The sequence below is a fragment of the Amyelois transitella genome, chromosome 19 (assembly GCF_032362555.1).
Source record: "Amyelois transitella isolate CPQ chromosome 19, ilAmyTran1.1, whole genome shotgun sequence".
Lineage (NCBI taxonomy): Eukaryota > Metazoa > Arthropoda > Insecta > Lepidoptera > Pyralidae > Amyelois > Amyelois transitella.
Genome location: NC_083522.1, coordinates 6,196,511 through 6,213,558, shown reverse-complemented (window position 1 = coordinate 6,213,558; position 17,048 = coordinate 6,196,511). Strand labels below are relative to the sequence as shown.

Here is a 17,048-nt window from a genome sequence, read left to right as displayed (position 1 = left end):
TATGGATACGAACCTTTTCATTCACACGCCTATAACAATGTTAAATAAGAAAAGACATGAATTAGGTAAACTACTTAATAATTTTGAGCAGACTAACATTGTCATAAATTTATAAGCTGACAAGCTCGTTACAGCCTTACAGCTAATGCATGTTGGGACTTGGCAACTACGAGTGAACTATGTTTCTCGAGCAAGTAATCCTGTTAACCCCGCATTAGCCGGCTTGCAAGTTGCAAGTCATTCGCTTTTCGGCTTACACAATGTGATTATTATCCATCCGCAAAGACTAACGTTGTTAGCAGTACAAACCTAATTAAGGTAGCTATAAAACTTATACAGCAAATGAATAACAACAAAAACATAATTTTTTTACACTTCAATTTAACGTTGAAATTAAAATGAAACTAAATAGGCCCGAAATCTAAAGTTATGTAGCAAAAAAGAACCTATATACAATTGTTACTCGTAGTTCGCTTCATGAAATATAAGTATTTACGAATGTTGTCACATCTTAAGAATCAGATTGGTGATCCACGTTGACGATACCATCAGAGACCACATTGAGTTTTTCTTTATCGTATAGATCTTGAATTGGAAACAAAAACGATTTTCTTGAGAATCGATTATCTTAAGATAACAACAGAGTAATGAATTACAAGCAGAGAATCAAATAAAATCAATGATCAAGAGCCAGCCTCAGTTCAAAATTGAATTTTACAAAGGAAATTGTTTACGTAACCATTCCTGAACTAGGAGAAAATGTAAATGCCTTGGGGAGTCTGGCCTCGGCTTTTAGATCGAACAACGGTGGATTCCGCACCGCTAGTGGTTACATTTAGAATTCCAATAAAAAGTTCTATAATAAATTCATTCCTATTACAACTTCAGGGCGTTAACAAAGTGAGCAATTTAAAAACTGTACCATTTTAATTTGCTGCGAACTCTTTGATAAGTTAATAACAATATTTGAAATTGGAATTAAACTGGGGAAATTTCGAAGTGACCACTTTTTTTAACACTTATGTACATACTTAAGTTTTATAATTTATAAGCTTAATTATTTGCTACGATATCTTTTCCCTACATTTTTTTATCAAGTGCTTCTGCTTTTATCTGACGAAGTAATCCTATAATCCTACATCATGCAACGGTAAAATTATAAGAAATCTAATCCCGGGCGCTGGCTATGACGTTTTTATCCCCGTTCTTCAAAATAAGCTTGGGAGATAGGATGGATGAACTATATAATATTGAATGTACGGTAAAATAAGGAATGCTTGAAATAATATCTAGCTAAAACCAAAAACTCCCTTAACAGATTTACAATCGATGTTATCCAAGATTCCTGCACGCTGTGACATCTATTGATTTCATGCTTGGTCTCCCTGTCTTGATGGAACTGCTTACCGTTGTTATTTTATTTTTTTCAATCGAAACATAATTTTGCCGTTTTGTACCGTGCCGTGAGGTTCCCGGCGCCAATGGAAAATATAATAAGACCACACCCTCTCTTTCCTATGTGATCCTATGGATGTCGTAAAAGGCGACTACGGGATAGGCATATAAACTTGGGATTCTTCTTTTAGGCGATAAGCTAGCAACCTGTCACTATTTGAATCTCAATTCTATTATTAAGCCAAACAACTGAACGTGGCCTATCGGTCTTTTTAAGATTTTTGGCTTTACAGACAATACGTATGTAAATATAATTTTTTGGTCGCTATCAAATCCACCAAAGCTTTTATATTTCATTCTTATTCCCGTAACATCATTTCGGTTAGCTAGACCGAAACTACGAGTATGATTTATAGAGATAAGGTAATACATTTTTATTCATATTTCGTTACTTAAAAACAAATCTGTTAAACAAAATATTTGTAAAACTAATGAGGTCGTGGAAAATGTTTGTGATTGTAACAAAATTGATCAAAGGGTTTTTTCTTTCAATAAGTATATAGAACGGCGCGCTTCGGGAGGATTTTGTTCAAATTGGATAACATACCTTGTCTTTTGACAAAGGACAGCAAAATTCACGTTTATTTTACGAAAATGATTTGCGAAAGACGTGTTTGTACGATGGAAACTGGCAAAGTAAACCTAGACTAGTTTTCATGTTCCAGTTGTTCGGCGAGAAAAAAGCACATTGGATGCAAACAATCATCGGCTTAGTAGAGTTAGAGGTAGAGATATAAGGCACAAATAATAAATAAATGCCTGGAAATATATACCACCAATACTTCATAGACAAGAATTGGAGAAAGTGATTAAAGTGTCCAAACATTGCCTCGAAGTTACAGGAAAGATTACTTTGAAGTTTAGTCCCGTATATTTATTAAAATTGAATACAGTAACGAAGGAATTAGCAGAAATCTGTATTACGTTTGTGACATGGTAAAATTATAATAGCCATTTTAGTTTATTCTGCACTAGAGAAACAAGAATGAAATGGAAGTTTTAGCCATCGTAGTTAAGAGAGGCTCATCTTCTTACTAAAGTAATTTTCTTAGCTAAAGCTAAGAAAATATGTCCGCGAAAAATAGTTGTTTTGTTTCTGCTTAGCAATCTAAATAGTACCTAACACAATCTATCAAAATTGAACTATGCTGTACAGAAATAAATCTATGACGCCACCTAGACGACCTACATTTATGTAGGTATTTTCAGCTGTACTAAGTCATAATTAACCCGGTGGCCAAAATACTCTGCCAAGAGAACAGAAATGCAATGGTACCTCGAAAGTGACCCAAACTTTTAATACTTCAAGCCGCATCATGAAATTAATCTTCAAAATGTTATTTGGTTATAAATTTTTAATCCAGCGAAATAATTTCTAATTTATCACATAATATTGGACATTGCAGCGAAGCAACCGTTTGGATAATCTTCATAATACGATTTATGACTTAAGAGATGAAATACTAGATGTAGCCTTAAGTTCTAAGATTTATAAACGTACCAAATAAATAATCTATAATTTTTTGGGCGAATAAAGCAAAATTTGGTGAAAAAGGACCATCGATTTTGTGCCCAAGTACCAAGTTTTCTAACCTTATTGCAAACTAATTTTCTAATATCCATAAGAACTTAATGAAAATACTCGTATACAGGCACAATATATGCCTAATTAAGAAAAGTTTACATTCGTTTATAAGCCATCCGTCCATTTCTTGTGAAATATGTTTATTAACGTCGGGTTTTGGTTTGATCTCGACAAATATTTGTTTATGCGAGAAGTATTTGAAGAGGGCACTCTTGACGCTGGAATTGAGTGAATCTACATCTACTTGTTTTACTATAGAACCATAATTGCACTGTTTCAATTTCGATTGAATACATTTGTGCTGTATAATACGAGTAGCTTATCGTTGCAACATAATATCAGAGTCGATTTTGTTATACAATGTGACTTTTTCAATTTGAATTGCATCTTCAATAAACAGTATTTTATATTGCATGCTCAGGTTCATCGGTTTCTAATGTCATGTTTAAGTTATTATTAAATGCAGTAAAACTTTCCCTGTGCAGTCAGTTTTATTAATCCTAAGTTTCTCCAAGTTTCATCGTAAAATTTTGCTATTATTTCTGTTTTAATATGAAAAACTATTAAACTACTATTATTTTAACGTCATTCAATATTATTATCTACGTGATCATACTCCAGTTAACACTTATAATTTACCACGTTTCATAGCCATGATTATTGCAGATCAAGTGAAATCACTAGATCATAATTTAGCACCCGATACGGAAGAATGCTAGTTTGACATAGTCACAAGATTTGTCTCAAGGCTAGCGAGAAATGTATGAGCATCGTTGCATGACCGTGTTGCGTGCTTCTACGCGTTGTTATGGCAACATGATTTTCTATGCAGTTATCATGCGGTTATGTTCTCCGGACAAACACGTTTTGGGGCTGATGACCCTACGATTCCTGTAATTTATATCTTTAATAAATATCTAATTCTTGCTTTTTTATTGAATCTCAATTTCATCATTAAAGCCACATAGCCATATAGGTAAACTGGCCTTTCAGTCTTTTCATGCCGTGATTAGATATATGCATGTTTAAGCTCATCTTGTTTCCAAGAGCCATAAAATACTACCTAAGGAAAATTTGTTAAAAAAATACAAAATTTTGCTGTGTTATTTATTCACTGAAAATCATACCGTTCCTATGCATACACAAATATTTGCAAGACATATTAAGCTCAATTAGTATTATCTTACATCAGAGATTTTCCATTGTTATACCAATTCTTAACATAAAAATTTGAGCAAAAGATTTGGCAGGAACAGTATTTGAAGAAGAATTGGGCGATTCCGTTAGGCGACAGACAGGATTAGTTTTGGACTAAAGCCAGCAAAACTCTAGACCCATATTGTTTGTCAGCTTTGGATTCTAATGTATTCAACCAACCGCCTCCTTCGTAGGATCTTCTGAAATATCACGAATCTATACCACTTAAAAGGGGATCTTAAGATATCATCTTTTTAACCAAATAAAAAAAAATCATACAGATGTTAAAAATATACTTGTAAGAGCGTGCCATGAAAACAATAACCGATTAATCAATTGCGTGTCATTCATTATAGACGAACGAACAGGCGGTAACGAAACGCACGCATTAAGTTTTTCTGATAGTTTTTGACAGGTATTATTTGCCTAATCCACACGTCTTTTTACGATAACAAGTATCATAATAGTTCGATTTTTTTAAAAAAAACAAAGTAACCAAACATAGCTAAATAAATATTATATAACATTTTACCCTTACGATTTGTTTTATATCTATATGTGGATACAATTCATGAACTGATAAGGGATGAAGGTAAATGTGGTAAAAATAAAATATTTGCGGCTGTGGTTTAAGGGTTTGCGGACAGAGACAGTAATATGGGGTGGGAAACGTTAATAATGATCGCAAGGATTGTTCCCAACTCTACCTGTTTTAGCTTGTAGTAGTAAGATAATAAGATATATAGACTAATTTAATTCGGTTCACTCTTGAATTTTACTGTTAATTTTTCTGAATTGTGATGTTGAAACTGTACTGTCAATTGACTCTTCAAAAATTTGTCGATCTGACTGAAATATTGTATTTAACAATAAATTATTAGGATAATGCCTGTTAATGGCCACGCTTAAAAATGTTGTACAAATTAGGTCCGGTTTAGGTTAGCATTCATATAACATGTTCTTCGAAATTCAGGTACCAAATATTTAGTAAGATAATAACAATATAATTACCTGATTTCTAGGAACAGTTTGTTTATGCAATACAAAGTTTCAAAATGAAACGCTTAAATGTTGCAATATTTTTTTTAGTTACATAGTCTAACAAAAGCTTTTTATGTCGATCGTACGCACAGGCAGCGGTTGGGTAAACATTATATTTTTAATGTTTACCTTTGGGCAGCAGCTCCGTATTTTTATGGACATTTCGTGATGTCTGTCGCACTTACAAGGGATAAAAAAGACAATAAGATAAGAATCAATCACATATTAATATAACAGATCCGGTGAGGCCTGTGGACGTGAAGACCTGTAGCTCAATAAAATCTCGCTCATAGAGAAATGAATTTTATGATTTTACTTCCTAACTAAACGAACTACTCACTGCTTCCTTTAGAAATAAGGTTATTTTTTACGCATAGTATCCAAAAATTGAGTCGCGAAAATCGGAATAATCAAGTAAAGTGGTCCGTGTGTAAGCTCTGCTTCGATAACTTTTATAAATTACATGTCTAGCCCTAGGATTGATCTTCATTCAAAATCGAGCCCGCGGCGAATTTCGACCCTTCAATATATGAAATGGGGCACCTTCTACGCGAATTTTATTAGGGTAACGAATCAATAGCTAGTCAACCATTTTTCAACCCCTTTGGCGTGTTTTTTTTTCACTTTAAATATAACAATTACAATAACGCGGCGTATGATCGACTATATGTAACTATTGTCATCACAAAACTAGAGGCACGATGTTTCTATTACTTTTGTTATAAAAGGGGCAAACAATACTGTACTTAATATTTACCTTGAACTGTGAATAAAGGATGTCCTCAAGTAACAATAACCACTTATCACTGAGCGTTAACCTCAAATGTACAACACACTGTCACTACACCGGTTTGTCCAAATGACCGAGAAAGCGACCGACTTCAACACCGCGCCGTGATAGACTGCAGGCGGAGCGATCAGCGGCTGTCATCCCCTCTCCCCTCCCGTTTAGAATTACACCATGAGTGAGATCAGCTGAGCTTATCAAAAGTTCCCCATAGGACGGTCGATACTTATAAAGCAAGGGCGACAGGTCTACGATGGCGGCTGCATTTGGGATAAAATTAAGTAGGTCTGCATTTTGTATAGCGTGTTTGCCTCATGAATGCATCATAGCATTTTATTGGCATAATTCTCTGGAGATCGCCTGGGTTGCGCGTGTATAATGTCAACGGGCTCTGAGTGAGTTAATTTGACATGGACTATGCATAAACCACCAACTACTGCGACAAGAACTAATGAATTGGAAATGTGGGAAATAGAAATACATAGTAAACATTTTAGTAAATTGAATTTTAAGTTTGTAGACAATGTGAGTTATTCCGGTCTGATCTCCCATACGCATTAAAAGTGGATTAATTAGTGATACGATCTGCCACTCTGAAATATTTTCTATTCCGTTTTTTTCCCCCGTTCCATTATGATCCCCCGTCCCTACTGCAGATTTTGGGGAACAGATCGGAATAACTCGAAAATGTTATAATGAATGTGGTTTTAGAAATAAATTTGTTTAGATTCTGTATGAAAATAAAATAAAAAAAATAATTGAAAAAAGCACCCGAGACGTTTTAAGTAGCTTAAAAGTACAAAATCGTTTCTATCATGAACTGCATTCCTTAAAATAATAAATAAATATATCTTACGGGACATACTACACAGATTGAGTTAGCCTCGAAGTAAGTTCGAGACTTATGTGATAATACTTCAACGATACAATATATGTACGTGGCCTATGTATTAAAGAACATAGAGACGTGGCAAAAATCTATGTAGAGTAACTCTAGTTAGGTATTGTATTAAAAGCAAACCTTCGTAGATTCTTGTAAAAAATCTAAATTCTTGACATAAATTCACTGTACTAATTCTAACACCGGTGTACGTGCTTTGATTAATGTACTGCTATGGCGCCTTTACTGCGAGGGAGTCATTATCTAAATGAACGCCAAGTGAAATTAGAAAGTAATTAGTCCGAACTATTAAGGTTTTTGGTTTACTGTTGGATGAGTACCTACGTGGATTAAAACATTTAAGACTATTTACATTTTTTTAAATTATGGTTAAGGAAACTTATTCTTGATACACTTGATATTTTTTATTCCTTCGGATTACTCAAATTTCTATGATAATATCTACCTGATTATTAATAATATTTCTGCTCAACAGCAGTGTAGACACTCTTTAATGATACTAGCCTTATTATAAGCCTAATAAAAAATCTTTAGTTCACTCACCGACATTGGACAAATTGCATTTGTCCACTGAACAAACCTTTACACAACTGCTGGTGTAACAAAAAGTGTTCTATATAATGAGTTCTTTTCACAATGAACAACTTTTTTCCTTTTTTTGGGCACGAGACCACGTTTCGGCCAGTATTAGGCCGGTGCTTTGGGAATGTCATCAATCACTGACACACGAAAGAAGTGAATCGGACCACACCATAAAAATACATTCTTAAAATATAAATATAGTAGGATTTCACTAAATAATGACAAAGGGAGAAAAGATTAATTAACGATGAACACATTTTATAAAGCAAAGTTAACATATGTAATTTTGACACACGAAAGAAGTGAATCGGATCACACCATAAAAATACATTCTTAAAATATAAATATAGTAGGATTTCACTAAATAATGACAAAGGGAGAAAAGATTAATTAACGATGAACACATTTTATAAAGCAAAGTTAACATAGGTAATTTTGTAGATACCACAGAATACAGAGATTTAATGTAGATACGAAATACAGAATCGTATTTTCAATTAAGGTTAATAAACTATTTACATGCAGATATTATATTAATTATGTTATGCTTTTTACATTAACATACTTCATCTCGATTTGGTCTTATAAATAGGCGATCCTTAGAGTAACTACTAGGTTTTTAAAGAAACATTTCACAAAGTGGTTTAATAAATAAGCAATACAAGTAAAGTCGTTCCTGTCAAAATGTAAACACATGAAAGGTACACAACCTATTTTATAAAAAACATGAAATTTTTAAATTGTAAAGTTTCTGACGCCCAAAGCTCTTTATGTTGGTTATGTAAAATGTGCAAACAGTAACTCTTTTAATGAATTCGTCGAACTTCCGACATGGATCCCAAATGAGCAAGAGATGTTTAACTTTATTATTACCTGTTTATAAAGTGCCTCAGCCTCAACATTTTGAAATTTGCACTCCAATATTTACTACGATATTTAGAAGTTTCGAATAAATTCAGAGCTCGTATTACAGTATAGAGGTATACTCATAGCGTGATTGTATAAAAAACATTAGTCCTTTGAATGTATGATTTTGTAATAGTGTCCCTTTTTTTCTCGTAAATATTTTTTTTTATTTGAAGTTTATAAGTATAACTATTTCTCGAGCACAGGAATTTCTATCTTGGTTTTTAACAATCTTTTGTCGATGCAAAACCGACGTTTACGAATAAATTGAAATATTAGCAAAGTAGAAATTGATTATCCAAACTTAACAAAATCTTATGAATTGAAAGATTTATTTCCTTCTAAATTCCCAAATATGCAAGTACCTATTTAAATAACATTTCAATGAAACGTTAGATACGTACAAAATTTTACATAACGACTAAGGCAACATGTCTAAACTGTTGTTTTTTTATGGGCCCATAACCTACAGCACTTTGGCAAGCCTGCGTTATAGCGTTTTATAACATCACCGGTAATAACTTTTTAACATTACGAGTAGCATTTTTTTTAAAAGAATATATACTAGTCTAGACGGTTACAGTTATTGCGAGGCTTTTTAGCTTCGTGCGTCTGAAAAGTAGATGTTTGGGCACAGCAATATTGAGTCATTCAGCAAAATGTAATCAATAATAAAATAAATACATAGAGTTCAAGGTCGTGCTCCACATACCTACTTACTTTCAGCTCGCGAAAGTCAAAGCCTTTTATGAATTTTATCTGATCATTTACCTGACTCACTGATGGTCGATTGAGACATACCTGAAAAAGGAATAAAAGTTATGTTTTAAACCTCGATAACTAAACCATAATGTTACATATCGATATAGATAAATATACCTACCAAAACGGTTTAAACTGTATAAAATAAATCCCTGCAACAGGCAATGCATTTCACAATTTCGACTGTAATTATACAGAACGTAAATGGGCGTAAATAAAACAGAAATTAAAGCTCTGGAGACGTTCATACAAGGCTTTGGCGCTAATATATGACGCTCGGTGATTAAAGAAAATAACAAACGGGCCTCCGAGTCGGCTTTGAAGTGAAATTATACGCGGTGCCGGCTTTTTCATTATCAACTTGGAAATTTAGGCCAGGAGAAGCAGAGGGCAGAGCAAACAAACCAACTGATACGTCGTTCGAAATTCTAGCGGAGATTGTGAGCAGCTTGTTTTTAAAAAAGGTGTAAAAGGAAAAGGATAATGTACAAAAGCTTTTCTTTTAATTAATAATATTAATAAATAAGCACGTGTTTTTTTTAATTAGAATGTTTACTTCTTGAAGAAAGTGTTCAGTGGTGTCTTTAATTAATGCACCTTCACTCACCATTCACTTTATATATTTATGACCAATAACCGTATTGTTGTTATGAGTATTATGTATAAAAGACTCAAATTAACGATATGAATGCATGCATTGCCTTAATATTTAATACGCGTCATAAAACAACACAATCACATCATACCAATTCCTTCATGATAATGTTTATAAATTAAAACACCCACGATAGATAGCTCCGAGCGAAAGCCTCATATATAACGTAAAGAGAAACGAGATAAGAAACAAACATAACCAAAACAAAATTTATGCATTTACAAAATTTCAACAGATGATTCGAAGTTTCTTTAAATAGCTGTGTTAAGAACACATGTTGTTTAATCCAATTCACCAAAGATATCATAGCTAACTCTACTAATAGTTCTCGTTTTACAAATTGCATACTGCATGTACTAGACATACACAGGTGCTGGATTTCGTTTTGCGGTTTATGTAGACAATATGGCTTTGAATCACCGAACAAAGCTATATTAACATCGGCATATGCGTCTTCTATTTAATCTTGTATCTTGTTATTTTTGGTAGATTTAGCTAGTACTATTATATTATTCTGTGGTTTTACTTCTTGTTACAACAATGTGCAAGCTTAGGTTCCCCTGTTAATTAGGTGAGATGGGAGGCTTTTTATATTATAATCTCACTTCACTTTTCCTGGATTGTGGTCATAGATGGAGCCCAAGCTCCCTTCAAGCCCTTCTAGGGGGCTGCTAGGGCAAATGTCACATGGATAGTAATCTCCTACAAAGCATTGCTAAGCATAATTCCAACTTTATCATATTTTGCGCATCTTATCTGTATATTTCTGGTGAACCTGCAGTCAGTCATTCTAGATTCACGGGTTACAGAGACCGCCGCTAACCAAACACTATTGGATTACATATTAACAACACAAAGCCTGTAATTTGAGTTGAGACCGCAACATTTACGACCTGTTGCACCTCTCCACAAATATTTATTGCTGAATTCCGTTACTTGTTACCTTCACGTAATAAAGTGTTATACCTATGGAATTACTTAGAGGTTTCCGCTTGAATTAAGCGTGTTATTACTATGTACTCTTTTCATTCTCCAGAATGATAAACTTGTATATTATATAATTATATCAATACTGATCAGTCCAGCTTCATTGCATACTATCAGTATTAAGTAACAACATGCAATGGAAGAGAAGAACCAATTAAGACATTTTATAACGGCAATTTACATCCAATTTCAGTTTCTATAGAGTAACCTAGAGTGATTGTGCAAACAGATGAATATCAAGTGATTTCTAGAAACTCAGTGACAAAGTTTACTCTTACAATTAAATTAACCGCCTGTTTGTAGGACTCGGGTGAATTCGACAGAATATTCCTACTTTCAAACAATTGAATCAAATTTATTTAGAAGTACCTCGAGGTTACAATTTGGAACGGGAATGAAAAAAAAGAGTCATTATTATAATACGAGTATGTAGCAACCAAGTGGACCCGTTTAAAGTATTTGACATGACAAATACCCAAGCGGATTCGAAACTAGTATAAATTGAAAATATAGGTAACGAGAATTCTTCTATAAATAAACAAAAATACTTTTCCTTATTGCAAAGAATCAAAGTTAACTTTCTAGTGTGAGGAACGGTTCAAAGAAACAGTTTCTTCACGGTCCAGAGATCAAAGGAATCGATGATTGAAAGAATATTTGATTAATTCGATATGTTTTTGTAAAATTAATCTCCCTCGCAGAATTTTGATAATTATTGAACAGGAAATTTAATGAATATTAAACATGAACACTTCGGATACTGTATACATTCAGAAGGTCATTTTGCTGAATGAACTAATTATTGAATTTGAACAAAAGGTATAACAATATAACAAAAGGTACCAAATTCATCAAGTACACGAGGAATGATACCTCGTGTACTTGATGAATTTGGTCATGTTTCATGCTTTAACCGTGTAAACTAAATGCAAGTAAGATTTATACAAATCTGAAATAATATTTGAGTTCTATTAGTTCCTACGGTTATAACAACGAACACTTCTTCGTTTCGGCGAGAATCAATAATCGCGCGGCGTCCAAAATGGGCATGTAGAGAATACACCGAATGTGGCTCGCTAAACATTCATTGAATCGTGCTTCTCGGAAACGAAACTTAGTTGGAAATATTGGGCAAACTACGACATGGTTTTGGGAGGATTTATGTAGGTATGTTTTCAAACGCTGGTCTAATGTTTTTGCTAATTTTAGAGCCTTATCAATATAAGTCTAAATTATAATATCAAATAAGACCAACGCAGAAACCTGATCCACAGTTGTTCTACTTTGGTCTCATTTGAAAATAAGGCTAAAGGTGCATCAATTGATCAGAATGAAACTTCTAACTAAAAAGTTACCACAGAGGGAGTGGACGCCATAAATACCACACAAACAATTGCAGATGGAGCACATTGTCCTCAGACAATAGATATACGGGATCCGACCGGCGACCCTTGACGGCAGGGAATGAAGCTCTTTGTATACCTAAACAAAGTTGTAACATATTCAACACGCATAATAACGACGCCCCCGGCGCAGTTTGATATATATCCGAAAAAGAAGTTTTAATGAAACTTTCTTTAGAAATATAAAAGGAAATCGGATGAAAGATGATAATAAATCTTCAGTAAGCGATGATGCATCTTACTGATGCACAGATTGTATCAGGTCAACGTCTTTAGCCAGAAATAGTAATGCCGCCCCTGGCCTATGTCTTTCGACGGTTGCCGCTTAGCAATCCGTTCCGACATCTCATTAATATGTCAACGAGGTTATCGATACAATATCTTGACTCCCGTAACTACTGTTTATAGTATTACATATTTTTTCATAATTCAAGCTAGCTTACAGTACAGGTCGTCGACCGCGCGATGGCGACCTATTTTTATAAATTAAATGGGCACTAACAATCGACTCGTCAACCCATTTGCCGCCACAATATCAGTTCACATTCCTTTCAAAGTAGTGCGCTCATTTGTAAAGTGCAGTTTTGTAACGGATTTAATTTCTAGTCAGTATAATTTGTCAGAAGCGTAATTGTTTAAATATAATATTCCTTAAATTTCATATCTGAATCACATAGTATTGATACTTATTGGTCTTGATTTTATTTATTTTGTTAATTTGATTGAAGTGACGTTATGAACTGTTGTTGGTTGCTAAAATCTTTGCTTATTTTATTATTAAAATAAACCTATAATGAAAACTACATGATAGCAAGATACGGATAATTTCTTTCTCTCTTTCGTATGTTGCAGAATGCAGAAAGTAACAGACGCACATTAAAATTCAGTGTAACTTAAGTCATTAAAAACACTGTGAATAAATTTATTAATAACGAGAAAGTAAAAAACTGAGTTAATATTTGAATTGTTAATGTTGTAGTTAGCCATATGTATTACCAGCTGTAACCTCAAAAATATCATACAATGTCCTACTGTAAATGCTTTTGAAATATGAGAGCACGAGATTTCCTTTGATTGAATAAACCATGACCCGAGAAAGGACGAGGATTCCTAACCGATGCTATGTATATCTATTAGAAGATTAAACGCTTTAGCGACTACCCAATTTCCCGAGAGACTAAAGTCGTTCGTTTCTTAAAAATACAAAATTTTACTAGTTTGATGAATACAAATTTAGTATTTCTATTTATGTTGATGAATAGAATTAAAATAGACCTATAACAAGTGAATACTTTCTACGTTTCGTTTTTTACTTTATAATTTAGTTTAATAAATTAGTCTTTCTGGTTTATAACAGCTGTTTTACTTATTCGAAAATTTTTGGTTCGCTTGCTTATTGAGGTAACTAATTACATTTTATTTAGGGTTATATTAGTTATTTTGATGATTCTTAAATATTTTTTTACTATTTTAAAACATCAATTACCATATTAGTAAATTATTTTTTATCCCTTGCTATTCGCTTGAAGTTATTGTAGAAAATATGCTATTTTTGTTACCAAATAATACGTTTATTCCGAAACATCCCAGTTTACCTTTGCTCGGTATTATCCGATAACCATGACACATTTTTGCTAGATGACTCGACCGTCCTTCAAACATAATCAAAAGTGGTCTAATTTCTACACAATGTAAACTGAGTAATAAATTAGCCTTATCTAGACACTTTGTCTATGTACTGCCGATTCATCACTGTCACACACAGGACGTTTGCACGCATTAGCAAAAGTGAATGGCTTCGCTACGATTATAATGGACTAGCGATTAGCGTTTAATTGGTCATTGATGTTATGTTGCAGGTTCAATGTCTGCGGGGAGGAAGTGATTCTTATACGACGACTTGTTAAAAAAATAATAAAACTTATGTAAGTACTACCAGAAAATGTTGACGGTTAAGAATGAATCTTGAAAAATATTCTATGTACCTACAGTACATTAACGAAGTGAAACGTTAGATTGAACACTATGGCTATTAACCAAATGATGATGTGTTTACACTAATTTAGTATTTTATAGTTCTTCTACTTACCTAAACTTTGTGTTTATATTCATAAAAGTTAATTTACAAAGTTCTGCAAGAAATGAAATATTCTTTTGCAAGCTAGCTAGAATTTTGGCATATCGCCCCGCCGCCGTTAGGTTTTATTTTTGTTTGCGGTGGAATAGACCGCGGTTCTATCATTCCACTCACTGAAGATCAATATTTCATGTATGAAATATAATAAATCAACATCTGAAATTGTTCCTTGAAATGATAAATAATCCAATGTGTAGCGTTAACCAAACAATACAATTACTGAAGATAATCCTGACGACAAAGCTGTAGTCGTCGAGTAACAAACAAAACAAACGCGATTTGATTGCTCAGACAGAGGATTGACAGGATTTCTTTGGAGACTTTTCGATTAGATTCCCAATAATATTTGGATGTTGTTGGAACATCAATAAACATTGTGGGCTGCTACATTAGAAAAGTTCAGTTGAGAAAAAAAAGAGCATCAAGGTGATATTTTAAAATTAATTTCACTGCACACAAAGTGAATCTCATTTCGTTTAAAACTAATTTAATGTGCGTTCATTACCAAAGCAATGGGTTTAAGTGAATCCACCTCGCTGCGAGCTGACGGATATAAAGTACACTTTTTAAGTTTACAGTTCTATGAAAACGGAATTAAAAATTAAATTGCAGGATCGTTTATAACTCAGTTTAACTCTCTCGCAATAATAACTCCAGCTTCATTTTCGAGCGAGGACTGAAAATTATGATTGTTTTATTAGTTTGGAATCACGCCGTATGGCGCGAACTCGGAATGTACGAGTAACATGAGAGGCGGCCATATGTTTGTGGCCATAGTCTGCGTAAAAATATATTTTAAGTAATTTATGTTCAAATGTTTGAATTGGTTTTAATGCAAGTAATAATCTGAATATGCTATAAAATGGCATGAGTACTTTTGGTTTTAAACTGAATTCTGATTAGGAGAAAAGTCTCATTGATTAACCCAAGCATTCTTTTAATTTCAGACGCTTTCTCAGAAAGGTTTTCTTTCTATCTGTCATAAGCCTTACTTCAGGGTGTGTTTCCTACATGTTAAATATTTTTTGTTTCAAAATTCTTTATTATTCCGTCCAATGATATTGTCTCTTCTGCTTCTTCTGTGAGTACAATGTGTGGGAAATGGTCACGTGACTTTAAAGCAAACTCGCAAGTCAAAGCAACAGGACACGTCCCTACCATCACAACCGGTTATTGTATGCAAATTATGTCGGGGCCATATAGTTGTTATAGTATTTTGTATCATGCTCTAATGTGCGCCTATAAAAATCATATCCATAGTTTGTGCACAAAAAGTAGAGATAAATAATGTGCTATTAAATAAATATGCACAACATATTTTGTATACTGTGTGAGTGTGATTTAAACTGTGTGCCTTGTCCTAAAAAAATACAAAAGTGATGGTTTTTATCTATTCAACATAATTTTCTTGCAAAAACTCGCGTGTCCATATCAGTTTAGGATTCATATCAGTTCGGTCCGTTTCCGTCTTAAGGCGGGCTGACCACTACATACTAACAGAACTGTAAAAGTCGGAAAACTTTCGAACTTAGCTCATTTCGTAGGGACATTCTGAAAGTTGCCGGATTGTTGGGGCTGTAGCAGACAAAAGGCAGGCGTGGTTCATGAACCGACCATTGCGATCGACCCAAATACCTAGCACGCTATTCATTACATTCGGAAGCCGTATTTGCATCGGACTTCAGATTGATATGTATCACGCAGATGGGATTTTTATTCTAATCTAAGTTAGCAGGCGAAGATTTCATTTGAATATTTGAACGAAACTCTTTTAAATGTATTTCAAAGAGCATATTAAAAACATAAACTTTTGCTTCATAATAAAATTAGGTAAATATTGCATTTTTATATTATACACACTAAGATAAGTTGCTTCTATAGATGATTCTGATTTGATAAAGAAACCTGTAAAGATTGCTTTGATTGACAAAAAATGATAACGAGCAAAATAAAATTGAAATTAACGAAATTAGGACAAACATGTGTCACTAATCTCTTCTAAGCTCAAATAAGAACGGGGAGACAAGTCAACGACCTTAGAAGTGATCAATTGCGGCGATGTTATGATACTGTAGTGTTCAGCCAATGCTCTTTTATTGAATTAATTGGTGCAGTACTGGCTCGAGAGACGTTGAACTCGTTCGGTTTCTTTTGCAGTCATTTCTGTCTGAAAATATGACGATTTTTTTACTCTAATTCGGTCAAATGATTGACGTGAAAGCGACGTCTGCATATTTGCAATTCTAATAGATTTCCAACAGCGAATTCAGACGGATGGTATGTTTCTTAAAATTTTGTTAAAAACATTCGTTTCCGAGCAACATTCGTAATGACTAAAATTATTTGTTTTATAAATGTATGACTTCTAAAAAATATTTTTATTAGTAAGCAACAAAGGATTTTGATTAAATATTTAATTATTTAATTGCCACATAAAAACCTTTTTTGGTACACAAAAAAGCACATATCTTCAGGGTACTCATGAAAAATATCTAATTCGCATTTTCCATGTATGGATTTTTGATGAAATGTCGTAATTCTTATTACGATATTCACAAACGTTAATCCGATTACATGACGGGTACGATGTCTCCCATTCGAAATAAAGCTTTCATGTAATATACTTAGTATATGCTTATATCATGACGAA

The 17,048-nt window shown here is 33.4% G+C and overlaps 1 protein-coding gene across 8 annotated transcripts in view; it reads right to left on the bottom strand.

Moving 5' to 3' along the window:
* The window catches only part of LOC106132719 (dystroglycan 1), a 73,370-nt gene that overhangs the window by 34,433 nt on the left and 21,889 nt on the right, over positions 1-17,048 (bottom strand). For 2 of the 8 annotated variants that reach the window (XM_060949492.1, XM_060949493.1), the window contains one exon: positions 9,226-9,255. The exons of 5 other annotated variants lie outside the window; for them this stretch is intronic. The gene's annotated coding sequence lies outside the window, so the exon portion shown is untranslated. Of the gene's footprint in view, positions 1-6,035; positions 6,172-9,225; positions 9,256-17,048 lie in introns of those variants that run through there. One more of the 8 variants, XM_060949491.1, reaches the window with a different exon arrangement.